Source organism: Zea mays, chromosome 6, assembly GCF_902167145.1.
Source record: "Zea mays cultivar B73 chromosome 6, Zm-B73-REFERENCE-NAM-5.0, whole genome shotgun sequence".
NCBI lineage: Eukaryota > Viridiplantae > Streptophyta > Magnoliopsida > Poales > Poaceae > Zea > Zea mays.
Window position 1 is genome coordinate 171,274,447 of NC_050101.1, and position 16,160 is coordinate 171,290,606.

The 16,160-nt window shown below is 49.1% G+C and overlaps 2 long non-coding RNA genes across 2 annotated transcripts; both read left to right on the forward strand.

The window, feature by feature from the left end:
• The first annotated feature begins 1,481 nt into the window (after positions 1 to 1,481).
• On the forward strand, positions 1,482 to 10,583 carry LOC103630628 (uncharacterized). Its single transcript, XR_002262917.3, has 8 exons — positions 1,482 to 1,521; positions 1,730 to 4,343; positions 4,443 to 5,651; positions 5,955 to 6,072; positions 6,255 to 6,357; positions 6,778 to 9,209; positions 9,299 to 9,364; positions 9,803 to 10,583. It is a non-coding gene; the product is annotated as an uncharacterized lncRNA (long non-coding RNA).
• A 105-nt stretch (positions 10,584 to 10,688) lies between these two features.
• LOC109940134 (uncharacterized) lies at positions 10,689 to 11,347 on the forward strand. Its single transcript, XR_002262656.1, has 2 exons — positions 10,689 to 11,041; positions 11,139 to 11,347. It is a non-coding gene; the product is annotated as an uncharacterized lncRNA (long non-coding RNA).
• Positions 11,348 to 16,160: the final 4,813 nt, after the last annotated feature.

A 16,160-nucleotide genomic window follows, 5' to 3' on the forward strand; every position in this document is an offset into this window, starting at 1 on the left:
TCGGTCCATCACATGTCTACGATCGGTGGCGGTGGCTCGTGCGGCTTGGACCCATGGGTGATCTTGGTGACTTTTTTCCGCTCCCGTGTCTTCATTGCTTTGCTAGTGTGATGCTTAGAAACCTTGTGACGTGAGTCGTCTTAGCGTCGATACACAGATTCGCTTACTTTGTGATGTGATCTACCTTTAGATGTGTACTATGGACTAGATTATCGTATGCCTATCGGCTAGTTCGAGAATTAGTCCTCATAGCACCCGACATCTAAAGACGAGTTGTCTGTTACAGAGTTTGTGGTTGTTGTTATCAGCTAAGATTAGGTAGTATAATAGCGCTGGCCCGGATAGTGGGTGGTGGCATCGTTGAATCCTGATCTTTGACCTCAGGGAGATATCCCTAGGCATGACCTTAGTTGGTTGTGCTTGGCAATGGCCTTGCTGGAGGCATTGTTTGTTGGTCAAGGATTGACTCTCTGTAGTGAAAGCCTTTGGTCTGGTCTTCAGTGGTTGGACCATGACAACGATGGTGTGTGTATTATGTTCTCCTTGGAGATGTTGTCTTTAGAGAGTCTTCGTTAGGACCCATGTTTTGCTATGTTGGTGGTTTGTTATGAAGACAACAGAGTGTGACGTAGTTCGCCATTTCTAGCTAGTTTTGGTTGGTCTTTTATGTGAGTGTGGTTGTGTACACCCTAGCTGTGTAGAGGCCGGGAGTCTTCTTAGTCCAATTGTATCCCCTGGATAATTTGCTAAGTTTAATAAAGCTTCATTTTTTAAAAATGAATATATATATATATATATATATATATACTACTCCTTAAGTCTCTACTGTAGGCGTCCACAGTACTGGTGGTTCTGCCTCGGTTCAGTCCGCGTTCCCCCACGGCCGCCGCAATCAACGCCCACGCGAATCCCCCGCGATCCTCCCCACCGCCACCGCAATCAACGCCCACGCGGATCCTCGATCCTCCCCACCGCCATTACCGTAGCAGGCGTCACTTGGTACTTCGGGCAAGCGTCACGGCATCGCCGACCCCGACCCGGCACTGGCCACCACGCGGATCCACTCTGCTCTCCATGGAAGGGCGCGATCCGCGCCGACCTCGACCGGGCTCTCCATGGAAGGTCCGACCCGGCACCATTCAATCGACCCAAATCGACATGGATCCACTCTACGCGTGTTGTTCCATGGAAGGTCCGCGTGGTTCCCTCTCCTGCATCCCATGATCCGGATGCCGCCACAACATGGTCGACGGTTGGGGTCGTCGGATCCGGATACCCGCGCCCTGCGTCGCGTGGATCTTCTAGATCACGCGGGAGCTCGACCACAAGTCCGACGGCGAGACCATGAAGTGGCTGCTGCAGTATGCCGAGCCGGCCATTATCGCCGCCACCGGCATATGCTTGCCTCCATCGCGCCCCTCAATTTGTATGTTCCACCGCGTGGTCTGATCAGGCGCCTAGGCCCCAGCACATCACATCTCCTCTATTCTCCGGCCTTGGAGCAGCAGCTCGTGATTTCAGGTAAATATAGCTAATAATTTCAGGTTCTCCGGCCTTGGAGCAACAGATCGTGATTTCAGGTAAATATAGCTAATAATTTCAGGTAAATATAGCTACGAGCTTGTTATGTATGCGGATCATCACCAACGCTAACTTGTGCTTCTATGTCAATCTTCCTCCTGCATTGCTTGTTGATTGTTGAATTGTATGTATCTACTGCTGTGCGTAGCTCAAGGGCTCTATGGAAGGGAGCATTCGTCGATGCTTTCCTGGCTAGAATAAAGAAGAACAGAGAAAACATGAATCGGAAGAAGATTTGGTCTCGTAGATCTTCTATTTTGCCTGAATTTGTTGGTTCCACTGTGCTCATTTACAATGGGAAAAGTCATGTCCGGTGCGAGATCACTGAAGGGAAGGGAAGGTTGGCCATAAATTTGGAGAGTTTGCTTTTACACGGAGACGAAGGCCCCATCGAACAATAACAGGAAAGGGAAATCAAGGAAAGGGCAGAAAGTAAAAGTAGAAATGTGCATGAAAGGTGAGGTTGTACGTACACCCTGCTCCTCCGTTCCTTGTTCCTACCAAAACCCAATGACACATTCTTACTCTTATGTGTTTTGCGTGCTAAATCACTTCTACCATTTTGGCATTCGTGATTCGAGCAAGCACCAAAATCACAACATTCTTGCACTATGGTAACTGCAACTTTGGTTAGAATTTCTGTGGGAGCAAATTGTTTCGTTAATGATATACAGTTGAAATTCCTCGGGGTATCATGGCATTATGTTTGCTGGGTATCGGTGGTTTTAGTTTTTTATATACATGTATATTAGAGTGATGTATCAAGCACCTTATAAATGAATTATGTCTGCACTCGGCCAACTTTTTATTTTGATTGAGGTAAATTCCATGAAGCATCTTGGGTCTGCTGCTTGTTCTTTATAGTTCACACATTGGATGGTTCTGGAGCCATAACAGACGAAATTCAATGGATGGATTTTTTTGGCTAAAGGTTATTGCCGTCCTGGGTCCTGACGGTGCTGCTCCTTTTTATAGTTCAAATAGATGTGAATTTTAAATGTTCAATTATAATTTCCAAGCAGTGGAGAGGAGGAGCATCACAGTGCACTTATCACTCAGCGAGGCATAGGAACAGTAGTCTGGTGAGTTTACATTATGCATGTGATTCTTTTTTATATTCAGTTATAACATCTGAGAATATTATGCATGTGATTCTTTTTTCTTGTGATGATTGGCATGATTGAAATGTTTTATTAGTATGCACAATTCAAACAAGTTTTGTGTGTTTATACAATCACAATGGACAGTTGATCAATTGCTTATACAATAATCAATTCTTTCGTGGCTTCATCCACCTCATCGTTGGTTCTTCGTTGTTTAATAATAAGGGTCTGGTTCATAGAACCAGTCTGTGCTGCACTCTTGGCTCTTGCCTATACGGGTTGTTTTGTTGTTGGGTTCGTGTAAATAAAAAAAGAGGAGTGACACAAACGATTAACTGTTGCCGAATTTCAACTTGTTTAGTAGTTCCTAATTTCCTAGCCTCATGCCTAGCATTTACGAAAGATCATTTGGAAAGAATCAATTGAATTTCTCTATGGGCCAAGCCTTATAGATGCATTGCAACTGGCAAAAAGTTAGTGGTTTTGATCTCATGTAGAAACTCACACGCTATTTTTGTTTGTGTTGACGCTTTCCTACTGATTGCAAGGAAAACTATAACTAAACTTGCATCTAAATTTTGGAGTCAGTTAACTATCATAGTTTTAGCTACAAATTTGTATAACTCATCATGATGTACAATTTCTGTTGAGATCAACTCCTCTTCCCGTCGAAGGGAAATATAATAAAAAATATGTTGGCATAACAACTGCCTATAGTGATTAATTTGTAAGAAATGGACCAATCACCATTTCTGATTTCTCCTATCACAAAGCTCCCCTTCTTTGACACGTTTGCGACCATTCATATTTTCCATCGGCACAACCTAAAAGAGAAAGCCACATGTGAAAAATATTACAACTAACACCAAGATGCAATTATGTACTGATTCAGAACAATAATAAAAAATAGTGGGAGGAGAAACATACAGGACACGAGCAAAGGTGGCAATAATAAGCATGTCATTGTGATGTAAAGGTAATTGTCTACTTTCAAGGCCAGATCAATACTATGTAAACTAGAACAACATAATTATCATCCTAATACTCAATCCAACACAGCCACCATACTAATTATCAGGCCTTCTGTTCTCACTAAAACTTGGATTGAGTAATAGCAATTAATCGTGGTGCACTCTAATTTTAACAACGCGAGCATGCCAGCATGAAGCTCATGATCACAGTACTGACACAAGGGCAGCACCCTGAATTTAAATACCTGACACATATGCACCTAGGATCCTTTCGAAAAAGAAGATCATGCCCAATGCTCGAGGGCGCCACTGAAGACATGGACCTCATGGGCCGGCTCCTCGATGAGCTCGACCTGCTGCAGCGCCACTCCCCGGATGTGGACCTTGACATGGTGGACATGGACCTTCTTAAACATATTGTAGTTCACAAGTAAGGTGTATTGATACTAACCTTTTTAAAATCATTCCATGCTGCATTTTTGTCTTTCAAACATTCATTACCTGCCCGCCAGCCAGTTTGAACCAGTCAGGTAACAACATTTGAAATGATGTACTAATAAATTTGGCATTGGTTACAGGAACCGGTGATGATCTTCCAGCATCATGTGAGAACAGAGAGGCATGAAATGCAGCCGACGCATCACTGGTAATGGAAGAGATACCATTGGGCTTCCTTCTAATGAATGAGGTGGATTAATCTATCATCTGATTGTTGAGGTGTTTATGGTTCCATGTCTTAATAAAGTGTCACATTCACTTTTTGTCTCCTTTTCTTGTGTATGTTCAGAAAATTCATCAGCATTACTAAATATCACTGCAAGCTTGGTCTTACTGGTATGTTCCCATCATATAATCATGCATGATCTCATTATTTGCCTTGGTGTATTATAAATTAACCATGCTAATATTATGGCATCTACCCTTGTGAGAAAGGACGAACATATTACTAACCTGAATTTTCTAATTGGACCAAAATTGTATGAAGTGAATTGGTTGGATTTAGTCAAAGGTGGATTGAACTGTGGGGTTTTAGTAGGGAGTTTGAAGTCCTAATTGGTGCCAAGCTCCTAAACTGAGAAAGCATAACAGGCACACAAGTAACTGTTGTTTCTGTGCTCCAAACATAGATGTTCTAAGCTCTCCATGGTTAGGATAAACCAAGATGTAAGCTCATAACATGTGTTTGGGTTGGGACAGGAATAGGATCACTTCCTAAATTTGAACGCCTAGATGCATCCCCTTGTAGTTATTTGAACGTGGACAGTGGTAGTATAGTGTACAGAAAAGAGAGCTCAAGCAGGGAACTCTTATTTTGTAGTGAAATCTCTTAAAGAGAACAAAAAGGTAATTAAGTGATCGTAGAGGGTTGGAAGCCATGTGCACAACTTTTCTTACAACTGAAGTATGAAGCTTAATGGCTGTAAGAATATTGGACTAGCATATCCTTCACTCTTAGTGGATGTAAGTCAATTGCTGCTTGAGTATTTAGTATAAATTTTAGTTCTGGTAAGCCTGCTTATGACTATAATCACTTGCAAGACTCAATCACTAACAATAATGTGACTGGCTTGCTGCAGGTTGGTGCTCTTTTTGTATAATCTATTGTGTACAATATTGTTCGTGTCGTATCAAATGTTGATGAGGGACACAACAACGTTCAAACAAATTAAACCAAAGTGTTAGGGTTAGGAGGTGCTACAGGAACTGTTGGAGAAGAGAACTGCTCCACCTCAAATGATTGCGCCCATGAATGTGCACTCCCTTTTCTATTGAAGAGAATACTTGCAGCTAAAAATAAGTTTTGTTAGTGCTGAAAAATCTTTCACCCATAATTTACCCTGCTCTATATGTTTGTTCTATAGTTTTGCTTGCTTGTGTCACTATGAAATTTAAAATTCTAGAGGAACCGAAGCTGGGGAGAGCATGGAAGTTTTTATCATCAATGTCTGAAATAGTCGACTTGAAGAAGCTCTTTGCTCCATCAACCATTGCAGTGGTACACTGGTTTGATGACTTGTTAGCTATATTTCAATATCATGATTATTTTTTTGCACTGCAACCCGATGATAGTTGATGCGACCATTATATTTGCAAGATATCTATGTAGAGCTTGCTGTGAGCTTGAAAATATTAGAGGTTCTTAAACTTCTTAATAGTATAGAAGAGGCACCAGAGCTTCTAATATTATGTTTTTGTTGCAAATTGAAACGCCTGATTGTCATATAGTGAAGTTATGGCAAGCACTTTGATTTGTACAATTGTTGATTAGTACTAATGGATTTGCCTATTGGTATGACAGTATATGGGCTCATCGTGACACAATACGGAGACCTGGAAGACCCCACCAGTCTCTGGTGAAAGCAAGCAGACGATTAGCTACTCAAAGCGCCTATACCAATTAACCACTTCAGACCAAAGTGAGTTGTGCATACTGTGCGCTTGTGTTTGACTACTTTCTAAATGACTTATTTTGGGTTAGTTGTTGTGGTTGTTTACTTGTGGTCCATAATAACAACTACAATTGCTTAGCGGGAGCTTTCACCTGCCAATAGTGTAATTGTTGAGCTTGTTTAATTATTACAAAAATATTTTTTGGCAGTACTTTAGTGGAGGGATGCCACCCATATGCAGAGGATCTGTGGAAATAAGTAAAGATAAACAAGTTAACATTTCAAGGTGTGAAGTTATGTGGACGTTGCAAGGTAAAAATACAAGGCCAGGGTCACAGGATCTTATTTCAAATACGTTTTTTGCTGTGTGGTTAGATTTATGTGATAAACTGATAATAAAATGAATCAGTAGTTTAGTACTATAATGTTAACTGTTAACTTTAGCAAGACAGTATGGATAGAAAAAATCTTACATATTCACTTTGTTCTGGCCGATTTAGGTGCCTGCAATTAATAAAGACACTAGAATACCTAGCCCTACTGAACCGACTGAAACTCTGCAAACATATCGGTCGGGTGAAGTGCTACTTTCATAGCAATAAAAACAAACGACAGATGATTGTTGCATGCATCTTCTCCGTGGAACATGTTACTCTGTATGCAGATATGCTGGTGAAATAGCTTCATAATGGCTTAAATCATTGAAACTCATGCTTATGTCAATTTTTCTAGGTGTACTTTGGGCAAATGTAGTCTGCAAGCAATCTCTGACAGTAAATGGCGAAGAAAGTGTCAAGGTCAAACATCCAATTTATGTGACAGTCGATCCCTTCATCTGTTGAAATGTCAGCCTGGGTGACTGAATCAAGACCTCGACTACGTAACAACCACTTGTTCCATGTTGAGCGTGTAAAAGACCACAAATTGGTTGGGACATTGTTGGAATCAACATCTATTGTCGTTTGGGTGCTTCAGTTATTGATGTGAATTCAATAATAAACAATTGTAAGATCCAGAATCTTGTTTTAATCATTTTATGTCACAACATAGGTTGGGTTTGAGATGATTGATGCTATTGTGGAAGCTAAGGCCATATCTGTTAGCAGTAAGTAATTTAAGGCGATTGTCAGAAAAAATAAATAATTTTATTGATACAAGGGTGTATCATTGAGTTATAAACTTCTACCTAGCTAAGCATTTTATGTTCCTCTCATGGCGCCGTGGCCAAGGAGGCAGTTCTTGTTAATGAGATACCACATGTCGGGGTTGTTGTGGCGCCGTGACCGCTTCCTGAACCTCCATCCTAGGAGTAGACATGTCTCTAGCAGTGTCGTCCGTTAGTTACATCTATATTTTCTTGGTATTATTTCCAGTAGCTTAGTCTATTTAGATGAAATGTGACAGCTGAAAACTTTTTTGTGGTTGAAACGAGCATTGAACTTGCATCTTTTGGAGGAAAAGGAAATCCAAGCTGATTGATTTGTTGATATCCTCATTGATGTAACATTTTTTGTCCTTAGCTTTAACAAATCGTTGTCATTTGAGCAATACGACCATATTACAAATATTGACAGTCTGACAATAAGATCGACTTTTGATAATCTGGAACCAAGCTTTTGTTAGTAGGAAATTGGAAGGCTCATATCTTCCTATACTAAATGAATTTTATTATTTTTGTGGTACCACTACTATTTCGATCATATAGGTTCCACATAGGTTAGGCTCAACCAAAAGTACTATGATTTTGGTTTACCTTTTGTCTATATTTGTTAATCCTTTTTGGTGGAGACATGTTTCCATGTCGTGCAGCAGGCTAGACCAAGGGCGAGCTACTGCAGTGTGTCTCCCGCTGGACAATGCATGATTAAAATCATTTATAGAAGTTTACATGATACTGATGGTTTCAATATAGTGATGAAATATCTAAATTAAATTAACAAAAAATATTTTGGCTATGATCACAAATACATTACGAAACATTTTCTTATAACAGTATAACGCACATTTGTACATAAGTTATCATAGTATTATATATTTCCGTTGCAACGCACGGGCACTTACCTAGTATATATATTAAGGCTACAAGGGTAGCCTGTCTCCCTTGTGTTCTGCCTTCCCAGAATCTCAACCGTCTGTTCTCTCCCGTCTTCGTTTTGGTCGTCCGTCGGATGCTGCCCACACCCGCGTGTGCGTCTCCCTGGTCCCTGCTCGTCGCCCACCACTCTCCCGTCCACGCGAGCAACCCCGCAACTGCCGCCGTTGTGCCTCCCATCAACCCTCCACGCGAGCTGTCGCCTGCCCCTCATCGCTCGCCCCCCTCCAACACGCGAGGAACCCCTACCGTCGCTGACCCCTCATCTGCTTGCTCGGGGGCCAGGCGTCTAGTCCGGGGATGTCGGCGGCGGCGGTTCACGGCTCCGTGTAGTGGCTGTTGCAGACCACGACGGCATCAAACACCTCCTCCTCCTCCTACTCCTGCTCGGACTCGTCTCCGGCTGCGTTCCGGCGCCACCTCACCATCCAGCCGCCACTGCTCCCCTCGTCGTTGTCCTTGCTGACGGCGAGCACCTCCGTGCGGAGGCGGATGATGCCGTCAAGGTGGAATCAGCGCGCAAAGGCCTGGATGGAGCGCAACACCTCCTGGTGACGAGGAAACCTGCGCGCGTCAGCGGAGTTCGAGACAGCGGCGAAGGGGAAACTCCCATGCATGGAAGAGGAAGAGTAGGATTGACTAAAAGTGCCAAAAGGGACTGAGAACTGCTCCTCATCAGTTGCATGATGGGTACCCATCAGGTAGAAATGAATTTGTTAGGCAAAATAAATTTTCAAAGTCGTCAAAAGATGAACTTAATGGTTCTGAAGTGAAGCATGAAGATGCTCCAGAGTACGAGGATGTTCCTCTGCAGAAAGATCCACCAGAAGGTTCAGAAGAGTTCAGTAAACAGGTTGATGAAGCCTTTCTTAAGTACACGCGAGATAGGATCGATTACTTGATGTTGTAATCACATCGGACATATGAGATAAACAACTAATTTGTCTCATTTGATGAGCTCTGATTTTTTGTAGTTATGAGGTGGCCAAGAAGAGGATGTATGCTTTTAGTACGACAACTTATATTGGTTTTCAGGCTGTAATGACCGAGGAAATGTCAGAAAAATTTCGTGGTGGGTGAAGTAGCTAATGATTTTTTTTTCTTGCAACTAATGACACTGCTTTTATAGTATTTACCTCCCTGCCTTGGTATTTTGATTAGGTTTGCCTGGAGTAGTTTTCATTTTGCCTGATTCATATCTATATCCAGAAACAAAGGAGTACGGAGGTCTGTCTGATTCCCATTTTTTTACGAGTTAATAAATCGAATCATATTTCTTTGTATACCTTGTTAGAAAATGGAGTGATCTTTACATTTCCTTGAATCCATAAACATGTCACATTTTTATGTTTTTATTGCAACCAGCAGATGATGCTTGCTAGAAATTCATTCTGATACATGTATTGCACCCACATATTACTGTTGTTTATGCACATTTATTGCTTGACTTCTCAACTTGAAGTGCGATGGACTTGTTTATATTGCATATTTTTGTATGATCTCATTGCTTTGTTAAATTGGGGACAAAATTGGCCAATTTAACTATGTTTGATTGATTTATGCTCATGTTGAATTTTTTTCATTTGCTAAATCTGTCTGAAGTGAATCCTCACCCTCGACCCGGTTCTATTTGTTAATGTGTGATCTACTTTGTTGTAAAATCAGCCACATGGATGGCCACAAGGACTACAGACGTAGGGGATCCAACGTTCTTCTTCTCCACTTCCCAGTTCCTACGCACGGACGATTCTTCTTTCCTCCTTCAACCTTCTTCTGTGGACACACATTGCAGCAAAGAGAAGGAAGAGAGAGGAGCACATCCATGGAAAAAGGAAAGGCTTCGTAGGGGCTTGCTGGCTTATGGACACACTGGGAGCTGCGACTAGCGGACGACGTCGACAGGGGTGAGATGGCCATGGGCGCGATCACGTGGACTGCCTAGAGGCGGGGCGTCGGCACTGCGGGCGTGCAGGAGGACAGGTGGAGCAGCGGTACTGCTTGATTAGGGAGCAGGGGCACCGGGGCTAGCAGGGGTTGGGCATGCTGGGAGCTGCGCGCGCAGGATCATGTCAGCTGCGTTGGTCGAGTGCAGCCGCGCCGCGCTGGCCAAGTCCGACCAACATGCCAAGGCGGAGGCGGCAAGAGTTGGGTAGGGGAGAGGGAACGCCGGTGGGGCAGAGGAAAAAGGACGGAGGGAGAACTCACCTCGGCGAAAACCAACGTGACAAGGGCGAACGCAAGGTGACAGTGGAGTAGATGAACAGTCGGGGAGCGGGCTTGCCGGAGCAGCGGATTGGGGACGCGCGGCTCTGCGCTAAAGGGAGGGGCGAGCAGATTCTTGGGAACCTCCTTGGGAGCATGGTTGTTGAGAGCGGGGGTTGTTAAGAGCGGCATAAATCTCAGAGTCGAGGGTGGCCGAGACGCACGACGATGGGGGCGGGGGTTGTTGAGAGCGGGCGGAGCGGACCGTCGGGGGGAGGGAGAGGGAGGACGACGGCAGAGTGATGGGGGTGGCTGAGAGACGGGGCGGGGGTTGTTGAGAGCGGGGGGAGGTGATGGATCTCGGATGAGGATGTCGGCATTGAGCATGCGCAGCATGCGACTGCTGGTGGCGATGTGCACGGGGAGAGAGGCCGGAAAAAATGGAGTTAGGTTTGGGCTGGGGGACGGTTGTTCTTGGCGGATCAGATGGCGGAGGCGCGGGGCGCAACGACAGACGATGTTGATTTGATTGGTATAGATGGACGATCGAGATTCGCGCGAGGCAGAACCAGATGTTGACAGGCTACCCCTTGCAGCCTTAATATAGTTGGCCAAACATTATTCTATAGGGTTAATACCAGCTACCTTGTTCTATAAGCTATGGTCATGTGGGGAAATGGTAGGCGAATGGAATTTGTTGAGGTGAGTGGAGTACGTTTGTTTTATGTTCAAACATACATTCCAGTTACATAATGCAAATTTGATTTGATGTTCTATTCTCTTTTGTCTTTGTGTGTAGGATGCAACAATTCTTCAAAGGAACTTTGTGATTGATCTATTAAGTTACGAGGACAATTCATGCCGCTATGTCATCCCTGCAAACATACAACAGAGACTTATCAATATCTCTACAAAGGAATAGATTAGTGTACGATTATCGATATATTGTTTGTTTTCATATAATTGTTGTGCACTTGCGTTTTATTAATAATTTGTGAGTTGTCGCAACGCACATGTCGGGGACCATAATTAGGGGTATCCCCAAGACTCCTAATCTCAGCTGGTAACCCCCATCAGCACAAAGCTGCAAAGGTCTGATGGGCGCGATTAAGGTCAAGGCTCAGTCCACTCAAGGGACACGATCTCGCCTCGCCCGAGCCCAGCCTCGGGCAAAGGCAGCCGACCCCAGAGGATTCACGTCTCGCCCGAGGGCCCCCTCAAGCAACGGACACACCTTCGGCTCGCCCGAGGCCCAGTCTTCGCAGAGAAGCAACCTTGGCCAGATCGCCACGCCAACCGACCGTATCGCAGGAGCATTCAATGAAAGGATCGCCTGACACCTTATCCTGAAGCACGCTCTCCAGTCGACAGAGCCGAAGTAACCGCAGTCACTTCGCCGCTCCACTGACCGACCTAACAAGAAAACAGCGCCGCCTGCGTCGCTCCGACTGCTGTGCCACTCAATAGAGTGAGGCTGACAGCAGCTAAGTCCAGCCTCGGGCGCCATAGGAAGCTCCGCCTCGCCCGACCCCAGGGCTCGGACTTAGCCTCGGCTCCGGAAGACGACGAACTCCGCCTCACCCGACCCCAGGGCTCGAACTCAGCCTCGGCTCCGGAAGACGATGAACTCCGCCTCGCCCGACCCCAGGGCTCGGACTCAGCCTCGACTCCGAAAGACGACGAACTCTGCCTCGCCCGACCTAGGGCTCGGACCGACCACGTCACAGGGGGGCCATCATTACCCTACCCCTAGCTAGCTCAGGCTACGGGGAACAAGACCGGCGTCCCATCTGGCTCGCCCCGGTAAACAAATAATGATGGCACCCCGCGTGCTCCATGACGACGGCGGCTCTCAGCCCCTTATGGAAGCAAGGCGACGTCAGCAAGGACTCGACAGCCCCGACAGCTGTCCTTTCATAGGGCTCCAGCGCTCCTCCGACAGCCACGACATCACATGAATAGGGTGCCAAAACCTCTCCGACTGCCACGATGGCATGTACTTAGGGCTCTAGCTCCTCTCTGCTAGACACGTTAGCACACTGCTACACCCCCATTGTACACCTAGACCCTCTCCTTACGTCTATAAAAGGAAGGTCCAGGGCTCTCGTACGAGAAGGTTGGCCGCATGGGGGAACGGGTCGGCGCATAAGGCTCTCTCTCCCACGCGGACGCTTGTAACACCCTACTGCAAGCGCACCCGACCTGGGCGCAGGGCAACACGAAGGCCGCGGGTTTCCCCTTTGCCTGTTTCTTCCCCCCTTCGTGCTCCGTCTCGCGCCGACCCATCTGGGCTGGGACACGCGGCGACAATTCACTCGTCGGTCCAGGGACCCCCCCGGGGTCGAAACGCCGACAGTTGGTGCGCCAAGTAGGGGCCTGCTGCATGTTGATGAACAGCTTCCCGTCAAGCTCCAGATGGGTAGTCTCCAGCAACCTTTCCAGCCCGGGACGATGCTCTGTTTCGGGAGTCTTGAGTTCATGTCCCTCGACGGCAGCTACGACATGATACTCCTTCCTCCGCCGCGCGACAGCAACAATGGCGACCGTCAGCCCGCCCGTCGGCGGTGGAATCAACGACATCTTCCCCACGTGGCGGAAGAACAACATTCGGGTTTGTCCCGTCACCTCCCCCGCCGACGGAGGAGGAGGCGGGGCAACCATGGCCAAGCAGGAGGCGGCACCTCGTCGGCTGTCGAGCAAGTCGACGACGCCGGCGCCCCAGCGGGGGACACGTCGGGCTTCGACCTTGCGTCTGAGACGAAGACGAGCGCCGTTTCCCCGCAACACGCCAACCCCAAGCAGACGGACGACGCCAGCACGCTCGCGAAGGACTTGTTGGCCGTCGCCCTCGTACCTCAGACAACGGTGTAGTCCGCCCCTGACGCGACTTCGTCACCACTCGTCGACCAAGAGGTACCGACCGATTCCCATCTCGTGTCTTTTGGATTCAGCTTCAACCCACCAAGCGACTTCGCTTCGGTGGAAGCCTCCATAGAGGCATGTACCAACCCTCCGGGGTAACATGTACGGTCGCCCTAGGACAGACTGACGGCCGTCTCGACCTACGGACCCTCGGATTCCAAGGAAGATGACGAGCCCGACTTTTGTTGGGATTTCTCCGGGCTCGGTAACCCAGTGCCATGCGGGACTTCACGACCGCATGCGACTACTGCCTCTCCGATTGTTCCGATGGTAGTCGCAGCTTCAGCGACGAGGACTGCGGCCCAAGTCGTGAATGTTTCCACGTCGATCTAGGGGGTCCCGGCGAAGGCAACCATCTTGGTATGCCGGAGAGCGGCGATCCCCCTAGGCATGCGCCTCACGTTGACATCCTTCGGGAGCTAGCTGTGGTCCCAGTCCCTGCGGGGGGTCAGGACGCACAGCTCGAGCAAATCCGCGAGATGCAGGCCAGGCTCGACGAGGGAGCAGGAACACTTGAGCAGTTCCGGCGGAACATCGGGCAGGAATGGGCAGACCAAGCTCTGGCCGGAGAAGCGCGTCATCTACCCCAGGGCATCCAGCACCGCATCGCCGACGACGTCAGGGCAAGGCCGCCACCGGCTTCTAGTGGGGTCGACCAGAACCTGGCTGCAGCAGCAATACTACTTCGCGCGATGCCAGAACCATCGACCACCGAAGGGCGGCGTATCCAGGGCGAGCTCAAGAATCTCCTGGAGGATGCCGCGGTCCGACGGGCCGAAAGCTCTGCCTCCCGAAGGCAGGCGTACCCGTCGGAGCATCGCGCCGCGACTTCCCGATTCATGCGGGAAGCCTCGGTCCACACCGGGCGCACGTGCAACACGGCGCCTGCGACCCCGGGTCGCCTCGGCAACGAGCACCACCACCGCAACCGTCGAGCCCACCTCGACGAGAGGGTGCGCCGAGGCTACCACCCCAGGCGTGGGGGACGCTACGACAGTGGGGAGGATCGGAGTCCCTCGCCCGAACCACCCGGTCTGCAGGCTTTCAGCCGGGCCATACGACGGGCGCCGTTCCCGCCCCGGTTCCGAACCCCGACTACCATCACGAAGTACTCAGGGGAGACGAGGCCGGAACTGTGGCTCGCGGACTACCGACTGGCCTACCAGCTGGGTGGAACGGACGATGACAACCTCATCATCCGTAACCTCCCCCTGTTCCTCTCTGACACCGCTCGAGCCTGGCTGGAGCATCTGCCTCCGGGGCAGATCTCCAACTGGGACGACCTGGTCCAAGCCTTCGCTGGCAACTTCTAGGGCACGTACGTGCGCCCTGGGAACTCCTGGGATCTCCGAAGCTGCCGCCAGCAGCCGGGAGAGTCTCTCCAGGACTACATCCGGCAATTTTTGAAGCAGCGCACCGAGCTGTCCAACATCACCGACTCAGATGTCATCGGCGCGTTCCTCGCCGGCACCACCTGTCGCGACCTGGTGAGCAAGCTGTGTCGCAACAACCCCACCAGGGCGAGCGAGCTGATGGACATCGCCACCAAGTTCGCCTCTGGCCAGGAGGCGGTTGAGGCCATCTTCCGAAAGGACTAGCAGCCCCAGGGCCGCCAGCCGGAAGACGTCCCCGAGGCGTCCACTCAGCGCGGCGCCAAGAAGGAGGGCAAGAAGAAGTCGCAAGCGAAACGCGACACCGCCGACGCGGACCTTGTCGCCGCCGCTGAGTACAAGAACCCTCGGAAACCTCCCGGAGGTGCCAATCTCTTCGACAAGATGCTCAAGGAGTCGTGCCCCTATCATCAGGGGCCCATCAAGCACACCCTTGAGGAGTGTGTCATGCTTTGGCGCCACTTTCACAAGGCCGGGCCACCTGCGGAAGGTGGCAGGGCCCACAACAACGACAAGGAGGATCACAAGGCAGAGGAGTTCCCTGAGGTCCACGACTGCTTCATGATCTACGGTGGGCCAGTGGCGAACGCCTCGGCTCGGCACCGCAAGCAAGAGCGTCGGGAGGTCTGCTCGGTAAAGGTGGCGGCGCCAGTCTACCTAGACTGGTCCAACAAGCCCATCACCTTCGACCAGGGCGACCACCCCGACCGCGTGCCGAGCCCTGGGAAATATCCGCTCGTTGTCGACCTCGTCATCGGCAACGTCAGGCTCACCAAGGTCCTCATGGACGGAGGCAGCAGCCTCAACATCATCTATGCCGAGACCCTCGGGCTCCTACAGATTGATTTGTCCTCGATCCGGGAAGGCGCGGTGCCTTTTCACTGGATCATCCCCGGAAAACGCGTCCAACCCCTCGGACAACTCGATCTGCCCGTCTGCTTCGGGACTCCCTCCAACTTCCGAAGGGAAACCCTCACGTTCGAGGTGGTCGGGTTCCGAGGACCTTACCACGCAGTACTGGGGAGGCCATGCTACGCCAAGTTCATGGCCGTCCCCAACTACACCTACCTCAAGCTCAAGATGCTGGGCCCCAACGGGGTCATCACCGTCGGCCCCACGTACCGACACGCGTACGAATGCGACGTGGAGTGCGTGGAGTACGCCGAGGCCCTCGCCGAATCAGAGGCCCTCATCGCCGACCTGGAGAGCCTCTCCAAGGAGGCGCCAGACGTGAAGCACCATGCCGGCAACTTCGAGCCAGCAGAGACGGTTAAATCCGTCCCTCTCGACCCCAGCAACGACGCCTCCAAGCAGATACGGATCGGCTCCGAGCTCGACCCCAAATAGGAAGCAGTGCTCGTTGACTTTCTCCGCGCGAACGCCGAAGTCTTTGCGTGGAGTCCCTCGGACATGCCTGGCATACCGAGGGATGTCGCCGAGCACTCGCTGGATATCCGAGCTGGAGCCCGACCCGTGAAGCAGCCTCTGCGCCGATTCGATGAAGAAAA